Below are 17,017 nucleotides of genomic sequence, written 5' to 3'. Positions count from 1 at the left end.
TAGATCAAAGCCTATTCATGTGTTAGAATGGCCCAGTCACAGTCCAGACCTAAATCCCATTGAGAATCTGTGGCAAGACTTGAAAATTGCTGATCTGTCATCCAATCTGACAGAGCTTGAGATATTTTACAAAGAAGAATGGGCAGAAATGTCCCTCTCTAGATGTGCAAAGCTGGTAGAGACACCCCCAAAAAGACTTGTAGAGAAAGGGGGTTCTACAAAGTATTGACTCCGGGGGGCGCCATACAAGTGCCCCTCCCCCACACACTTTTCACATATTTATTTGTATCATTTATCATTTTCCTTCAAGTGTTTCCTTCAACACTTTGTGTTGGTCTATCACATAAAATCCCACTAAAACACATTTACGTTTTTGGTTGTAACATGAGAAAATGTGGAAAAATTCAAGTATGAGTATGAATACTTGAAATTTGAAAAATTGGAAATTTGAAAAATTGGAAATTTGAAAATGACAAATTTGAAAATTCGAATTTCGAAAATTGAAAAATTCGAAATTTGAAAATGAAAAATTCGAAAATTCAAAATTTTGAAAATCGAAAATGAAAAATTCGAAAATTCGAAAAATTCGAAAATTCGAAAATTCGAAAAATTCGAAAATTCGAAAAATTCGAAAATTCGAAATAGAAAAATTCGAAAAATTAGAAATTGAAAAATTTGAAAATTCGAAATTGAAAAATTCGAAAAATGGAAAATTCGAAATTTCGAAAAATGATAAATTCGAAATTCGGAAATACGAAAATTCGGAATTTTTTTTTTCGGAAATACGAAAATTCGGATTTTTTTTTTCGGAAATACGAAAATTTGGAAATTCGGAAATTAAAATTTTTCGGAAATCCGAAAATTCGTGAATTCGGAAATTCGAAATTTTCGGAAGTCCGAAAATTCGGAAATAAAAAATTTGTGAAAACGAAAATTCGAAATTAACGAATTTCCGAATTTTCGTTAAAAAACGAATTAGAAACTAAACGAATTGCACATGTCTACTGGGGGGTGTCTATAGTATGCCCGTAAAGTAGCGCATGTTTCCCATGTTTATAACAGTCCCTGTACAAAATGACATTTCTAAAGGAAAAAAAGTCATTTAAAACTGCTCCTGCCTATTAATGAATTGTCGGTCCCGGCAATACAGATAAAAGTCATTTAAAAAAACAGCATGGGTTCCCCTCAGTCCATTACCAGGCCCTTCGGGTCTGGTATGAATATTCAGGGCAACCCTGGACCAAAATGTAAAAAAAAAATGCGTGGAGGTCCCCCCAAATTACACATCGGGCCCTTCAGGTCTGTTATGGATATTAAGGGGAACCCTGCATTTTTTTTTTTTAATTGCATAGGGGTTTCCCTCTAAATCCATACCAGACCCTGTAGGTCTGGTATACATTTTAAAGGGAACCCTGCGGCAAAATAAAAAAAATGGCCTGGGGTTCCCCTAAAAATCCATACCAGACCCTTATCCGAGCACGCAACCTGGCAGGCCGCAGGAAGAGAGGGGGGGACGAGAGAGTGCCCCCCTCCTGAACCGTACCAGGTCACATGCCCTCAACATGGGGAGGATGTCCCCATGTTGATGGGGACAAGGGCCTCATCCCCACAACCCTTGCCCGGTGGTTGGAGGGGTCTGCGGGTGGGGGCTTATCGGAATATGGAAGCCCCCTTTATCAAAGGGGACCCCCAGATTCTGCCCCACCATGTGAATTGGTAACAGGGTACATTGTACTCCTACCATTTCACAAAAAAAGTGTCAAAAATGTTAAAAACCACAGTAGACAGCTTGGGACAAGTTCTTTATTAAAAATAAAAATATCCAGCAATGTAATCCATTCACGAGCGATATGAATAGATTACATCGTTGGATTTTTTTTATTATTTTTTTTTATAAAGGACTTGTCCCAAGCTGTCTACTGTGGTTTTTAAAAATGTTGACACTTTTTTTTGTGTGAAATGGTAGGGGTATAATGTACCCGTTACCAATTCACATGTGGGGGTGGAATCTGGGGGTCCCCTTTGTTAAAGGGGGCTTCCAGATTCCAATAAGCCCCCGTCCGCAGGCCCCCACAACCACCGGGCAAGGGTTGTGGGGATGAGGCCCTTGTCCCCATCAACATGTGGCCTGGTATGGTTTTCCTGCGGCCAGCCAGGTTGCGTGTTTGGATAAGGGTCTGGTATGGATTTTGAGGGGGACCCCTACGCCATTTAAAAATGGTGCAGGGTTCCCCTTAATATCCATACCAGACCTGAAGGGCCTGATATGGAATTTGGGGGGACCCCCACGCATTTTTTTTTTAATTCTGAAGTTTTTTTCAATGACTTTTATCTGTATTGCCGGGGACCCCACAATTCATTATAGCCACGAGTTGTTTTAAATTACTTTTTTTTTTCTTTAGAAAATTCATTTTGTGCAGGGACAGTTCTAAACACAGGAAATCTCGAGATACGCCACGTAAGTGTAACTATGCGCCGTCATATCTATGCGCTGTGCCCACAATCTGAGATACGCCTAAAAATAGGCTTCCTACGACCGACGTAACTTGCCTACGCCGTCGTATCTTGGGCGCATATTTACGCTGTGGGCGCATTTTCCGCTCCCATTGATTTTCTATGCACATATGCAAATGAGGGAGATACGTCGATTCACGAACGTACTTGCGCCAGGCGCATAATATACGCGGTTTGCGTAATTCGTACGTCCGGCGTAAAGTTATTCCCCATATAGGAGGCGCAACTCATGCAAAGGTATGGACCAGGGAACACAAGCCGTCGTATCTTTTGTCGTTTACGTTGTACGTGAATATGACTAGGCGTCATATTCACGTCGTAGGCAGTTATTCGACGTATCTTAGGCAGTTGTTTCGACGTGATTCTGAGCATGCGCACTGGGATGCGGCCACGGGACGGCACATGTGCTGTTCATTTTAAGTACTTCTATGGAGCTTGGCCCATCATTTGCATGGGGTCACGCCTCATTAGCATGGCTCACGCCCACTTCCACCTACGCTGGCTTACGCCGAGGAAACCCAGCGTATCTTTAAGAGCGAGTGCTTGCCTCTGTGCGCTGCGCCGGCATAGCGTAAAAGAGATACGCTACGGCGGCATAAATATGTATTTGAGTCCAGGCCATACTATAGACACCCCCCAGGTACGAAATTTAAAGGAATATTTTACTTTTATTGTTTCACTTTAAGCATTATTAAGATCACTGCTCCTGAAAAAACGGCTGTTTTAAAAACTTTTTTTGCACTGATACATGTCCCCTGGGACAGGACCCGGGTCCCCAAACACTTTTTATGACAATAACTTTCATATTAGCTTCTGAAATTAGCACTTTTGATTTCTACAATACACTTTTAAAGGGTGTTCCGCGGCTTTCGAATTTGCCACAAACGGGCGAACAGCCAATGTTCGAGTCGAACTCGTGATCGACCCGAACATAAAGCTCATCCATACCTGCAGGTTCGATGTGCTTTCAGAAAGTGCACCACACCTGCAGGATATAATAGAAGTCTATGGCAAAGTGTAGCTAACCCGAAGGAAAGGCTCAGGTACACTGTGCTGCATTCATGGTGCGGGTAAACCGCAGCACATCAGTGTGAAAGCAGCCTTAAGGCTCTTTTCACATGATCGGTCTGATCCGGTCTGCCTGTCTGTTTTTCAGGTGGACTCAATTGGACCCTTCATTCACCTCTATGGAGTGGCAGATGTAAATGGGTTTGTGCCAATCTGCTAAAAAAAACAAAAGGGATCCGTCCCATTCTGTCAGGGCGGATTGAATCAGAGGGCCCATAGAGTAGAGCGGGCTGTGTCTCTGTCTGCTCTTAACCACTTCCCGACCCGCGTATTGTAAATGTACGTCCTCTTTTTAAAGATGGATATCTCGGTAACGGCAGCAGCTGCTGCCACAACTGAGGTATCCATATTTTCTGTGGGCGGCCGTGTAAACGATAACGGCGGTCTCCGCGGCGGATTCGCCGCAAGATCGCCGTTATCGGTGGCGGGAGAGGGCCCCCCCCTCCCGCCGCTTTTCCGCGCCCTCCGCCGCTTAGCGTAGCCGTCGGTAGCGGTGGAGGAGATCGGATGCTGCCGCCTGGTGAGTGAGGACTTGAGTGAAGGCAAAATGGCCCCCACCCGTCCTCATAGCTCTGCTGGGCGGAAGTGACGTCAAAACGTCAGTCCCGCCCAGCGTCTTAGGCCTCGTACTCACGACCAAACATGTCTGCTGAAACTGGTCCGCGGACCAGTTTCAGCGGACATGTTCGTTCGTGTGTAGGCAGTAACGTACAGAATTCCAGCAAACAATCGTCGGCCAGACCGTTTTCCAACGAACAACTGTTTCCTGGTCTTGCTTTAAAACAGTCTGCTGGAATCGTGTCCGTCAGACATGTTCGGTCGTCTGTACACAAAAGCAGCGTACAAAAACCCCGCGCATGCTCAGTCCAAATGAGGAGACGGGAGCGCTCGTTCAGGTAAAACTCGCGTTTCTTTGGGATATGGCACATTCGTCATTAGAAACCTTTTATTCTAGCAAGAGAACAATGTCTTAAAAAGGCGCACTAAACCACATTTTAAAGCCTCGTTTGATTAATTCTTCTCTTGCTAGAATAACCCCGTTCTCTTGCTGATGCAATTTCAATAGAGTTGTCCCATACTGAAATGTCACATTTCTTGCTTGTGATGTAATCCTTTAATAATGTTTTCTATGCCAGACGTGTGTTTTGGTTGGTGGTCCTCCATAATTTAGAGTATTCATTTTTGTAAAGGAATGTGCATTTTTTTAATTTCTTTTTTTGTTTCTAGTTATGTCACCATTTAAACAATTTTTTTTTTACATGTATTTTTAATTTATTTTTTTTTTTTTTGGTGTTTCATTAGAGAATATTAAACCATGTTGGCACACCAAATGTCCCCCCCCCCCCCCAAGGAGTGTGTCCTTTGTAAATTACCCATTGTATATTTATTAAAGCTTTGCTGCCTAATAATCCCCACAGTATATCAAACAATAGACATGTTTTCAAATGAAAGCAAAAGGCCTTTTATTCTGGCAAATGTCATCACAAAAAAATAAAAAGAACGGCAGCACTAGAATAGATAGCAAACTATATGCAAACTTGCATTTCCAACATGGTGAAGGATAAACTTCCAAGCCTCAGGAGCCAAACACAAAAATATTAAGCAGCAGCACACAAACAAAGGAACCCAAACTGTGGTAGTACAAACAAGATGTCCTTTATGTGGAAGGAAATGGAAGGCAGAAAATCAACGTTTCCTCCTCTTTCCAGCCTTCCCTCCAGGCAGCCTTCCAGCGGATCGAACACGGGGTCTTGCAGGTGGGGTTGATGTGGCAGCAGGAGGATGGTGTTCCGCAAGCCGGGCCGGGTCACATAGCCCAGTGTCTGGGGTCAGCAGGCCCCTCTGCATCCACCAAAGTACCTGGTTCATCAGGGCCTTTGCCAGTCTTCTCTGGTCCTCCTCCCCTTCATTTAAATCATGGGCCAATGAGGCACTGAAGGCCTCTGTGGGGTTGAGGGGGGCCCTCATGATGGCGCTTGCCTCCTGGATCATGCGGAGGCTTGCCTCCTCCACAGGCCTCAACTGCCTCCTTCGGCCTGATGGCCTCACCTGGGGGGGAGAAGACTGGCTGGTGGTGGTTCTCCTGGCCGGGTGGACCTGCTGCAGGCCACTGGGCCCAGCCTCCTCCTGGCTGCCACTGACCCCGGCCTCCTCCTGGCTGCCACTGACCCCGGCCTCCTCCTGGCTGACAGACACCTGAGGATCTGCCACCTCCTGGCTGATCTCTTCTTCCTGTGTGTAAAAAAAAGGAATTTTTTTACAATTTCGCTAAATAAAACCACACTCATTTTCATGTTTTTCGTTCAGTATTTTCTGTTCATTATTACTTGAATACACTCTACTTCTGACCCCTGCAGTTGTCATCCCTGACACCTATTTGTCTGTACACCTTTTTGTTTGTTTTTTTCCAGCTTGGTTTTTTTTTTTCAATATCTAATCATTAATCCACCAAGAATTATTTAGGCCATAAATATAGAGGAAACTACTATACCTCCTCATCGAAGGGTGGCAGATCTGCATCTCTGTCAGCCAGGCCCTCTTCCTCCGACTCTGCAGGGCTGTGGTCATCTGGGGAATGTCCGCTGGAAGGTAGCATGGAGGAAAGGTTGGAAGAAAGACTGGACATCGTTTTCCTGCCTTCCATTTCGTCCCGCAAAAAAGCCATCTGTTTATAATACCACAGTTTGGGTTCCTTTGCTTGTCTTGCTGCTGCTCCCGATTTTTTGATTTTATTAGCTTTGTATGCTCTCCTGTATGTGCTTCTGAGGTTGGCAAGTTTATCCTTCACCATGTTGGCAGTGCATCCTGGCACCCAAGTTTGCATATAATTTGCTAGCTCTTCTAGTGCTGCCGCTCGTACCTCTTTATTGCAATATAACGAGTGTTTTGAATTCCACAGGATGGGCGTGTCCTGGTATTTTTGAAGTAAGGCCTCTATAGATTCCTTGCTTTGTAGGAGGTCCATTGCAATTTTTGAAAAATTATATTTCTTTTTGAGTCTAGATTACAAAAACATAAACCACAGAAAAATAAATATTCAAAAGGATCAGCGTTGACCTTGATCTAATATGTGTCTTCAAATTTATTACCTATATCTAATTCCAAACACAGTCTCTCTTGTTTAAACAATGATTGGCAGCTCGGCCGCATTGCTTGTACCAAACATTGATTTGCTAGATGCAGAGCCATTGTTCACATTGCAGTAAATATTTTAAATATATTAAATTAAACAATGCTTACAAATGACAGTTTTCATCTAGGCACTCTTTCATGTGTAAATCTCATACCCCTGACAATGGATGACATAAAAGACACTTCCTAATGACCTCTGTACAACCAACACTTGAACAATACTTTGCCTGATCTGAATACACCATTCAAAAACTTGTCAATGAGGTACAGCATTGTTCACATCTCTATTTTGTGAGGTGTCCAAAAGCATTTGGATACCAAAATAACATTGTGGTACCCCATAGACAGAATAGCTTAAAAAGGGTGCAACCAACAGCCCAAACCCCCATCCCATGTGTCTACATTTTCAAGGCCTCTGCTGATCACATTTTTAAATTCCTTACCTTCCTGTCTCTCGCTCCTCGTTTCTCACGCTCGCCTAATTACCGCGTAAGATGCGTAATCACGGCGTAAACCTTTTTAACACTCCGCGTATTTATGAAACCCCGCCCTCGTCACCTTTGCGAGGCCCCTAATCAATGATTTTAGGAAATATGGCGTTAACTGTGTATGTTCTGGATGCGCTCGAAGATTCTCCGCGTAACGGACGTAAACACGTTGTTTGCATTCTCTACACTCCGCGTATGTATTAAACGCCGCCCTCTTCTCCGCCCATGGCGTAAGAATTCATCTTTTCCACGCCCATAATCTCTGTGGGAAAGGAAAGATGGCGATGTCACACGAGCGGGCACGATGCTCTCATGCCACAAGTGAAGGGACAGAGGCAGGGACGTCCCGATCAAGGAAAAGAAGATATAAAGCCACTAATATGCGGTTCCAGGAAATGGTGGAGTTAGTTTACATCATGCGAAAAAAGGACTATGATGGTGAATTAGGGCCATACAAGACCCCTAACCGCCGAAAGGCACATATTATGGACAAGGTGGCGAGGAGAATGCAGAGGATGTTTGGGATCACCAGGTCCAAGGAACAGCTGAGGAAACGATGGTCAGACTTAAAATTGAGGGAGCCACATCAGATGAAGAAAATACTTAAAATTCTGCGTAAAAGTAAGTAAATATATATTGGGTTTGGGGGGGGGGGGGGTGGTGATTGTCTGCAATAATGTGTTGCCATGTATATTTCACCATCTGCCTCCTTGGCCTGCTTGTAATTTTAAAGACATGTTGTTATTTATTTTTTAGAACATAAATAACTACATATTTACAAACAGTGTTCTTAGTAAACAACGTAACATCACATAGTTTATCAGAAAGGCTCGGTTATTCCAGGAACAACACACCTGGACATGGCTCACTGGCAAAAAACTTTGTTTGTAAACATTGTGTAAAAGCTAGTTCTAGAAAAAAAAAGAAGGAGAATGGGAAAGGCAAACAGGATTCATTCTAAAAACAGTGGTAATAAAGCAGATGTTTTCACATCTGCAATGCAGAGCACCTGTGTCTCCCCAAATCAAAAATGGGTTTTGGTAGGGTATCCCAGAAATACAGTTTAGGGGGGACATCCATGTGTGTCACTTTGCTAAAAAGGGGCAGGATCAGAGCTTGCCATATAGAAGTAATTGCAAAATGTAGGTTTGGTGAAAGATAAAAGTAACTAAATGAAAGCATCTTCTAAGCAATGTGTGCGATTTATGCTCTCCAATATCTGTGTGCTGATGAGTCTACATTTTTTTTGGTTTATTTCAGGGGAAAGAAGTCGCCAGCATTTGGAGGAGGCAGAGAGGGCCAGACAAGGCCAAAATCTGCCATCTCAACATGTGGAGGAGGAGGAGGATGTGGAAGGAGAAGAGGATGTGGAAGGAGAGGAGGATGTGGAAGGAGAGGAGGATGTGGAAGGAGAGGAGGATGTGGAAGGAGAGGAGGAAGGAAGAAAGGAGGAAGGAAGAGAGGAGGAAGAAGTAATTTTGGACTTAGAAGTCATAGCAGATGAAGGGCAAGTGGCGGAAGAACAATTTGGCGAATTGAAAGAAGGTGGATTGATGGATGAAGGAGGAGTCCAAGATGATGGGGAAGTGGTGGAAGAAGGAGGAGTGATTGAAGATGATGGGGAGGTGGTGGAAGAAGGAGGAGTGATAGAAGATGTCGAAGAGGTGGAAAGGAGAAGCCCATCAGGTCAGTGTCACCCTAGCTTGATTCCAAAAAACATATGTAGATAGGCCTCATTGAAAAATAATATTGTAAATGCCATTTTTTTTTTGTTGGTTTAGGGGAGGAGGATGGTGTGCCAAGATTTTCACGTGCAAGTGCTGCTATAATTATTCAGCAGGTAATGGAGTGCAGCACTGAAATGCACAATATGCGTGAAAGGATGTTTCTCATGGAACAGAATGTAACAAATGTCCTTTTGGAATGCAGCACGGAAATGGACAATATGCGGCAAAGAATGATGGTAATCGAAGCAAATTTTAAGAACATTATTGACATGATGGGCCGTGTCAAAGACTGAAACACCCCCCGCCCATCCCCCGCCCCCACAAACATTTTAACAGTTTGAATAATGAATACGCCAAAATTTGAAGATACACACACAGTGTGCCAACATGTGCTATCTGCCATCACAGAATATCTAATGTCTGTGCTTTGTGGGTCCAACCCCCTCCTCCATCCTCAAGTAGTTGAGAGGAAGGGTTTGCTCCCACAAAACACAGACATTGATCACCCATGATGTCAGATAGCACATGTGGCCATTTGTCTGTTGAACCAATGACATTTGGCGAGTTTGCACTGAATGTGTGTATCTTCCAATTTTGGCGTGTTCCAGTGTGAAAGCACACCATGACTGACTGCTGTTGTGAGTTTTTATATTTTTTTAATTTGATTTTGTTACTTTTTGACCATGTTGAACATTTTGGGATACTATAAAGTTTAGACCATAAAGAATAAACAACGCCAAAAATTATTTTCAATATATATATAGAATTATAAATCTCTCTAATCACTGAATTTAGTGAAGTAGAGATTTGACTCCAAATTCTCACCCAAAAATTTTGTTTTAGAAAAACACACCAAAAACAAGAAAAATGGTTACAAAATTATTGTTTTTTGTGCCTAAAAAATATGGCCAAAAATAAATTTAAGGCGGTAAACACCCCACCAAATATAATCTATATATATATATATATATGTAAACAATAAATCTAACTATATTTGAGGAAAAAAAAAGTGAACTTGTTAATAAATGTATAATCTGCATAATATTTTTGGTTGAATTACCTGAAAAAAAAAAAAAATTTTTTAAAAAATTTTGAAGACTCCTAAGTACAAAAGCAGGGAGTAATGAAAAAAATCAAAAAATTTTTTTGGGGTCATGAACAAGCAAAAATAAAAAAAAATTGACCTCAACATTTACAAATGGAGTTGCTTCTTATTTCTAGACTCAATACCCTGTTTGTAGATGAGTGAATACTGTGCAAAATGTGGTTAGTTACTAAAAGTGGAGAAATCAATTATGCATTACAATTGAAGAAGTTAGTTAGAGAACCAGGAAGACAGAAAAAGAGAAAAAGCATTAATGACAAACAACTGTATAAAGTCCAATGGTCTAATTATTTATTATTTTTTAGAATATTCCTTTCTTTGGGGGCCGAATTAGAAAGAAATATGATCTGGCATAGCAATGGCCCCCCGACCCATGAAGTACTCAACATATTTGTCGCGTACCTCACGAGCTGATTGGGGGGCCAAGCCAGCGCGACCAGTGTCCAGCCCGGGAAGGGGATCTGAGGGTAGTCTTGCCTCAGAACCGATGTCGGGTAGGTACGTCTGGGAGTGCCTGCGTAAAAAGTTGTGCAAAATGCAGCAGGCAAATACAACGGTGTCCAATTTATATTCCGCCAGATGTATCGATGTCCTGAACAGGCGGAACCGGTTGGTGAGTATCCCAAAGGCATTCTCGACTACCCTCCGAGCCCTGGCCAACCGAAAATTAAACACACTCCTCTCTGAGGTGAGGGTCCTCTGGGGAAAAGGCCGCATGAGGTGAGGACCAAGCCCGAAAGCCTCGTCCGCTAGGAACACAAACGGAAGTCCTTCCACATTATCTTCATCTGGTGGCAATGCCAGACCACCAGCTTGGAGACGATCATAGAAATCAGTCCGTGCGAACACTCCCCCATCAGACATCCGGCCATTCTTCCCCACGTCCACATATAGAAACTCATACTGTGCCGACACCACCGCCATCAACACAATACTATGATAACCCTTGTAATTATAATAGTAGGACCCCGAGCGGGGTGGGGGCACAATGCGGACGTGTTTCCCATCTATTGCTCCACCGCAGTTTGGAAAATCACACCGCTGGGCAAATTGGGAAGCCACAGACTGCCATTCCTGTGGTGTGGAGGGTAGCTGTGGGGACAAACAAAATTAGAGATTTAGTACTTTGTAACAAATACATCCTACAAGCATCCTTGTGACAGTTCACAGTATTAAAATTGCATTAGAAAAATGTGCATGGAGAATTTGGAAAATGAAATATATAGGGCCACTTCATTAAGAGACTCCACAGCCCTCTGATGGGGACAATAAAAGTTTGAAGGGGGGGGGGGGGGGGGAAAAACCCCAAAAAGTCCTGTTTGAAAAAATGGCAAGGTGGGTTTGTCCCTAGGATAGCATGCTGGACAGGTTAATATTGGGTAAGGGACAAATATGCAGGTAGGCCAAGAATAAAACATGTAAAGCTGATATCAACATGCATAGGGAGAAAAGGGAACGTTAGTTAAACACACAGCATATCTGGGAAAATAAAAATAAAGTTAGTTGGCCACATTATTAGAGCCAGGAAACTTACCTTAATATACTCCTCATGCATAACTTTGATGATGGCAGCACACGTGTCCGGTATGATGACCCCAAGCGCCTGCGGAGAGATGCCTGTCGAGAACTTGAGGTCCTGCAGGCTCCTCCCAGTCGCCAGGTACCGCAACGTGGCAATAAGCCTCTGCTCGGCCGTGATGGCTTGGCGCATCACAGTGTCCTGCCTCGTGATATAGGGGGACAGAAGATCCAGCAGACGGTTGAATACGGGGTCCGTCATGCGGAGAAAATTCCTAAAGTCATTAGGATTATTCTCCTGGAGTTCCCTAAGCAGAGGCATATGTGAGAACTGGTCACGCTGGCGCAACCAATTCTTGGTCCAGAAACGCCTCCGCCCCCTGTTTCTGGCCAAAGTACTGGACAAATGAACATATCCAGCAGCCATCCCATAAACAGCACCAACTCGCGAAAATTGACGCTGCTGCTCCATCATGGCTTCAAACCGGCCGGCTGGTCAGTCAAGAACACACTGAAACAGAAAGCACTCGCAAATCCAGCACTACCTGCGACAAACGCGCGACAAACAGATACGAGCGCACAGGATGCAACTGCTAAAGCAGAAACAACCTGCTTGCCTATAGCCGAATGACAACTACGTTACCGCAAGCACACGCACTGAACCCGTGAATACACGCTGTCAAAGCCTGGAGACCGAGAAGCGCGAATCAGCTCTAACCAAACCTTCACTAACACGAGCAAACACGTAACTAGCAAAAGAGGAACAGAGGGCGGCGCCATTAACTTTGGTCTTCCCCTTTATAGTGACGTCGTACGTAGTTTACGTGCACGCGTTCCGGTACGACGGGAATTTGGTCCGCTGGTGTGTACACGCCAGCGGAACAAAACACAAATCAGCCTTGTACGCCGGAAACTGTCGGGCAGACAGTTTCCAGCGCACAGATCCGGTCGTGAGTACAAGGCCTTAAAGAGACAATTTTTTTGTTGTCATATTTTTAAATGACAAATTTTCCTTTTTTTTGCATTTTAGTGTAAATATGAGATGTGAGGTCTTTTTGACCCCAGATCTCATATTTAAGAGGACCTGTCATGCTTTTTTCTATTACAAGGGATGTTTACATTCCTTGTAATAGGAATAAAAGTGATCATTTTTTTTTTTTTATTTCAGTGTAAAAAATAATAAAATCAATAAAAATAAATAAGAAAACAAAAAAATAATTTTTTTAAAGCGCCCCGTCCCGACGAGCTCGCGCGCAGAAGCGAACGCATACGCGAGTAGCGCCCGCATATGAAAACGGTGTTCAAATCACACAAGTGAGGTATCGCCGCGATCGTTAGAGCGAGAGCAATAATTCTAGCCTTAGACCTCCTCTAACTCAAAAAATGCAACCTATAGAATTTTTTAAACGTCGCATATCGAGATTTTTAAGGGTAAAAGTTTGACGCCATGCCACGAGCGGGCGCAATTTTAAAGCGTGACATGTTGGGTATCATTTTACTCGGCGTAACATTATCTTTCACAATATATAAAAAAATTGGGCCAAATTTATTGTTGTCTTATTTTTTAATTAAAAAAAGAGATTTTTTTCCAAAAAAAGTGCGCTTGTAAGACCGCTGCGCAAATACGGTGTGACAAAAAGTATTGCGATGACCGCCATTTTATTCTCTAGGGTGTTAGAAAAAAATATATAATTTTTGGGGGTTTTAAGTAAATTTCTAGCAAAAAAAACTGTTTTAGTCTTGTAAATGCCGAATCTGAAAAACACCTAAGGTCTGGAAGTGGTTAATATGCAGAGTGGACACAGACCTGTCATCCACCCATTTCGCTCATTGTGGCCCACGACTGGTTAACAAGTCCAGTGGTAGCCGGTGCTCAAATTTTTAGGGGGGGGGGCGCAAACAAACTGAAAAATTCTGAAAGAAAAAACATATATTGAAGCCTCACTGTGCCCATTAATTGCAGCCACTGCACCCATCAATTGCAACCACTGTGCCATCAAATCCTGCCACTGTGCCCATCAAATGCAGCCACTGTGCCATCAAATGCAGCCAATGTGCCCATCAAATGCAGCCACTGTGCCATCAAATGCAGCCAATGTGCCCATCAAATGCAGCCACTGTGCCATCTAATGCAGCCACTTTGCCCATTAAATGCTGCCACTGTGCCCATCAAAGGCAGCCACTGTGCCCATTAAATGCCACCATTGTGCCCCATCGGATGTCACCACTGTGACCCCCCACCCGCTTGCCGTCTGCCCACCACCTACCCTGTCTCGATGGGGCAATGGGTGACGGCGGCAAGCGATGTCCTCCATGCGTCTCCTCCCGTCCTCTCCTCTTGTCCTCTCCTCCTGATAGGCGTCCAATCACAGCGCTTGTCATTTCAGCCAATCAGGTGACGGGTAACAGACCTGAGCACCTGATTGGCGTGGAGGCGGTTCAGTGCTAGGAAAGCGAATATTCATTCACTGTTCTAACACACCTGGATGAACTGCAAGCACCAAGCATGGCTCTCGCAGTTCACCTATTTTGAAGCCTATTAAAGCCTATAGCTCTAATCAGGTGGTTCAAACCCCCCCCCCACACCGCCGAAAAGGGTCCGGGAGCCTGAATAGGGAGTGGCAGTGGTGGCCAATTGACAGATTCATGAATCCATACATTGGTCTTAGAGGGGGTGGCACCTGTGCTCCCTTATAGATGCGCCGCCACTGACCAAGTGGCCTAAGTGACCCTCACTCTTCAAAAGGTTCAAAAGGTTGTCAGGGGGCTCAGCTTTGCTGAGTTCAGAAGAGACATTTTCATATTTCTGGGGAGGAATCAGAATTTGAATTCCAATTCTACGATGACTCCTGAGTCCTGTCAGGGCCATCTTAATGCAAGGACCCCCCAGGTACATTGGGGGCCCCACAATAATCTTGCATTACATCATACTTGCCAACTGTCCCAGGTTTGCTGGGACAATCAGGCTTTTTACTAAACTGTTCCGATATGGTCGTGTCTCAGGAAGCATCCCAGAACCTACACTGTGCCCTCCTGATCCTAGGATTGTGCCCTCTTGACCCCCCTATACTGTGCCCTCCTGACCCCCCTGTACTGTGCCCTCCTGACCCCCCTATTCTGTGCCCTCCTGATCCCAGTATTGTGCCCTCCTGACCCCCCTGTACTGTGCCCTCCTGACCCCCCTATTCTGTGCCCTCCTGATCCCAGTATTGTGCCCTCCTGACCCCCCTGTACTGTGCCCTCCTGATCCCAGTATTGTGCCCTCCTGACCTCCCTATACTGTGTCCTCCTGATCCCAGTATTGTGCCCTCCTGACCCCCCTGTACTGTGCCCTTTGTGTTGACTAGTCTTTGATTTATGGAATGTTTATCTTTTGTAAAAAGATTTTATTGAAAGTACTAATGAATAATATGTTTAATTCTATCAACTATTTATACTTTATTTCTTAAAAAGTAGGTGCATAAATTGGGGCAAGCTGGTAGGGGCCCAAGTGCATTACTTTGCCCAGGGGCCCATGATGCTTTTAAGACGGCCCTGAGTCCTGTACACCACATTTTATAGGCAGTGCCGTGGGTAACCTGTAACTGGAACCCCCAAACTATGCCCAAGGCCCCTCATTGCCATTATACAGACTAAATTGTCCCTCCACATTGAGAATAATCGGAAGAAGCTAAATAGCTGAGAGGGATCAGAACTAGAATTCTCCAATCAGCAGGGAATGGGAGCTTTGCAGGTTGCAGATCTCTAGCTTTGATTTAAAGTTAATTTGGGTTTCCTCCGTTCTTCTAAACAGAGATATAACAGACGATGGTTTGATCGATTTGTGATCGGAATTAATAAAATGGTAATAAAAGCCGCTGTCATGGTGGCTGATATCTTGCAGGATGTGGGGGAGGAGAGAAAGTTGGTTTTGTGTCATTGTCACCTTCTCACCATCTAGTCCAGTGGTCAAAGCTGTCAGCGCTGCGCCTTCTAAATAACTGTTAAACCTTAAAGCGGAGTTCCGGCCACAATTTCACTTTTTAAATATAAATACCCCTGTAATACACAAGCTTAATGTATTCTAGTAAAGTTAGTCTGTAAACTAAGGTCCGTTTTGTTAGGTTGTTACAGCATTTAGACACTTTATAAAAATAGAAATTGACTGGGGCCATCTTAAGTGTGGGCATCATGAAGCCAGACTGTATGACTTCCTGGATTTCAGCCTTGCACATGCTCAGTGCTGCACAAGCAGTGTCAGATCAGGTTTCAGCACCTGTACTGTCCAAGTCACATGATTCTTTGAGACTGGGGAATGCACAGACTCCTGGAAAGTTACACCCACTACATTCCCAGGAGTCTGTGCGGTGTAGGTTAGGAAGCATTAAGCACCTAGGTGCAGGAAGTGGGAAGATTAACTATTCTGCCTAGCAACAACACTTTGAAGGCATCTAAAAAATATATATTTTTTTCGTAAAGGACTAATGAATTTTTTTTAAAACTACTGATATAATGTTATATTTATGGGTGGAACTCCACTTTAACCTTAAAGAAGAAGTAAACCCTTCACTTAAAAAAAAGACCCTGCAAGAGTAAGTCATAATGAGCTAGTATGCACAGCATACTAGCTCATTATGTGTCACTTCCCTGCAATCGAAGCCCCCGAAGTCCTCCTCAGTTCCGTCCACCGCCGCCGCCAAGTCCCCTCATCTTTTCTTCCTGTTATCGCACGCTCCGGCGCTGTGATTGGCGGGAGCGCAATGACGTCACTCCCGTGCATGCGTGCAGGACCAGCAGGTCCCTGCGCATGCGCGGAAATATGGCGTTAACCCCATTAACCACTTAAGACCCGGACCATTATGCAGGTTAAGGACCTTGCCCCTTTTTGCTATATGGCACTGCGTCGCTTTAACTGACAATTGCGCGGCCGTGCGACGTGGCTCCCAAACAAAATTGGCGTCCTTTTTTTCCCACAAATAGAGCTTTCTTTTGGTGGTATTTGCTCACCTCTGCAGATTTTAGTTTTTGCACTATAAACAAAAATAGAGCGACAATTTTGAAAACAAATGAATATATTTTACTTTTTGCTGTAATAAATATCCCCCAAAAAGATATAAAAAAACTTTTTTTTTCCTCAGTTTAGGTCGATACGTATTCTTCTACATATTTTTCGTAAAAAAAATCGCAATAAGCGTTTATTGATTGGTTTGCGCAAAAGTTATAGCATTTACAAAATAGGGGGTATTTTCATGGCATTTTTGACACATTTTTGGAACCATTGGCATTTTTATAGCGATCAGTGCTATAAAAATGCATTGGATTACTATAAAAATGCCACTGGCAGGGAAGGGGTTAACACTAGGGGGCGGGGAAGGGGCTAAGTATGTCCCTGGGCGTGTTCTAACTGTAGGGGGGTGGGACTGACTTGGGGAAATGACTGCTCTTCTGTTCATACATTGTATGAACAGACGGTCAGGCATTTCCCC

The sequence above is a fragment of the Rana temporaria genome, chromosome 1, assembly GCF_905171775.1.
Source record: "Rana temporaria chromosome 1, aRanTem1.1, whole genome shotgun sequence".
Taxonomy (NCBI): Eukaryota; Metazoa; Chordata; class Amphibia; order Anura; family Ranidae; genus Rana; species Rana temporaria.
This window is presented reverse-complemented; position numbering follows the sequence as displayed.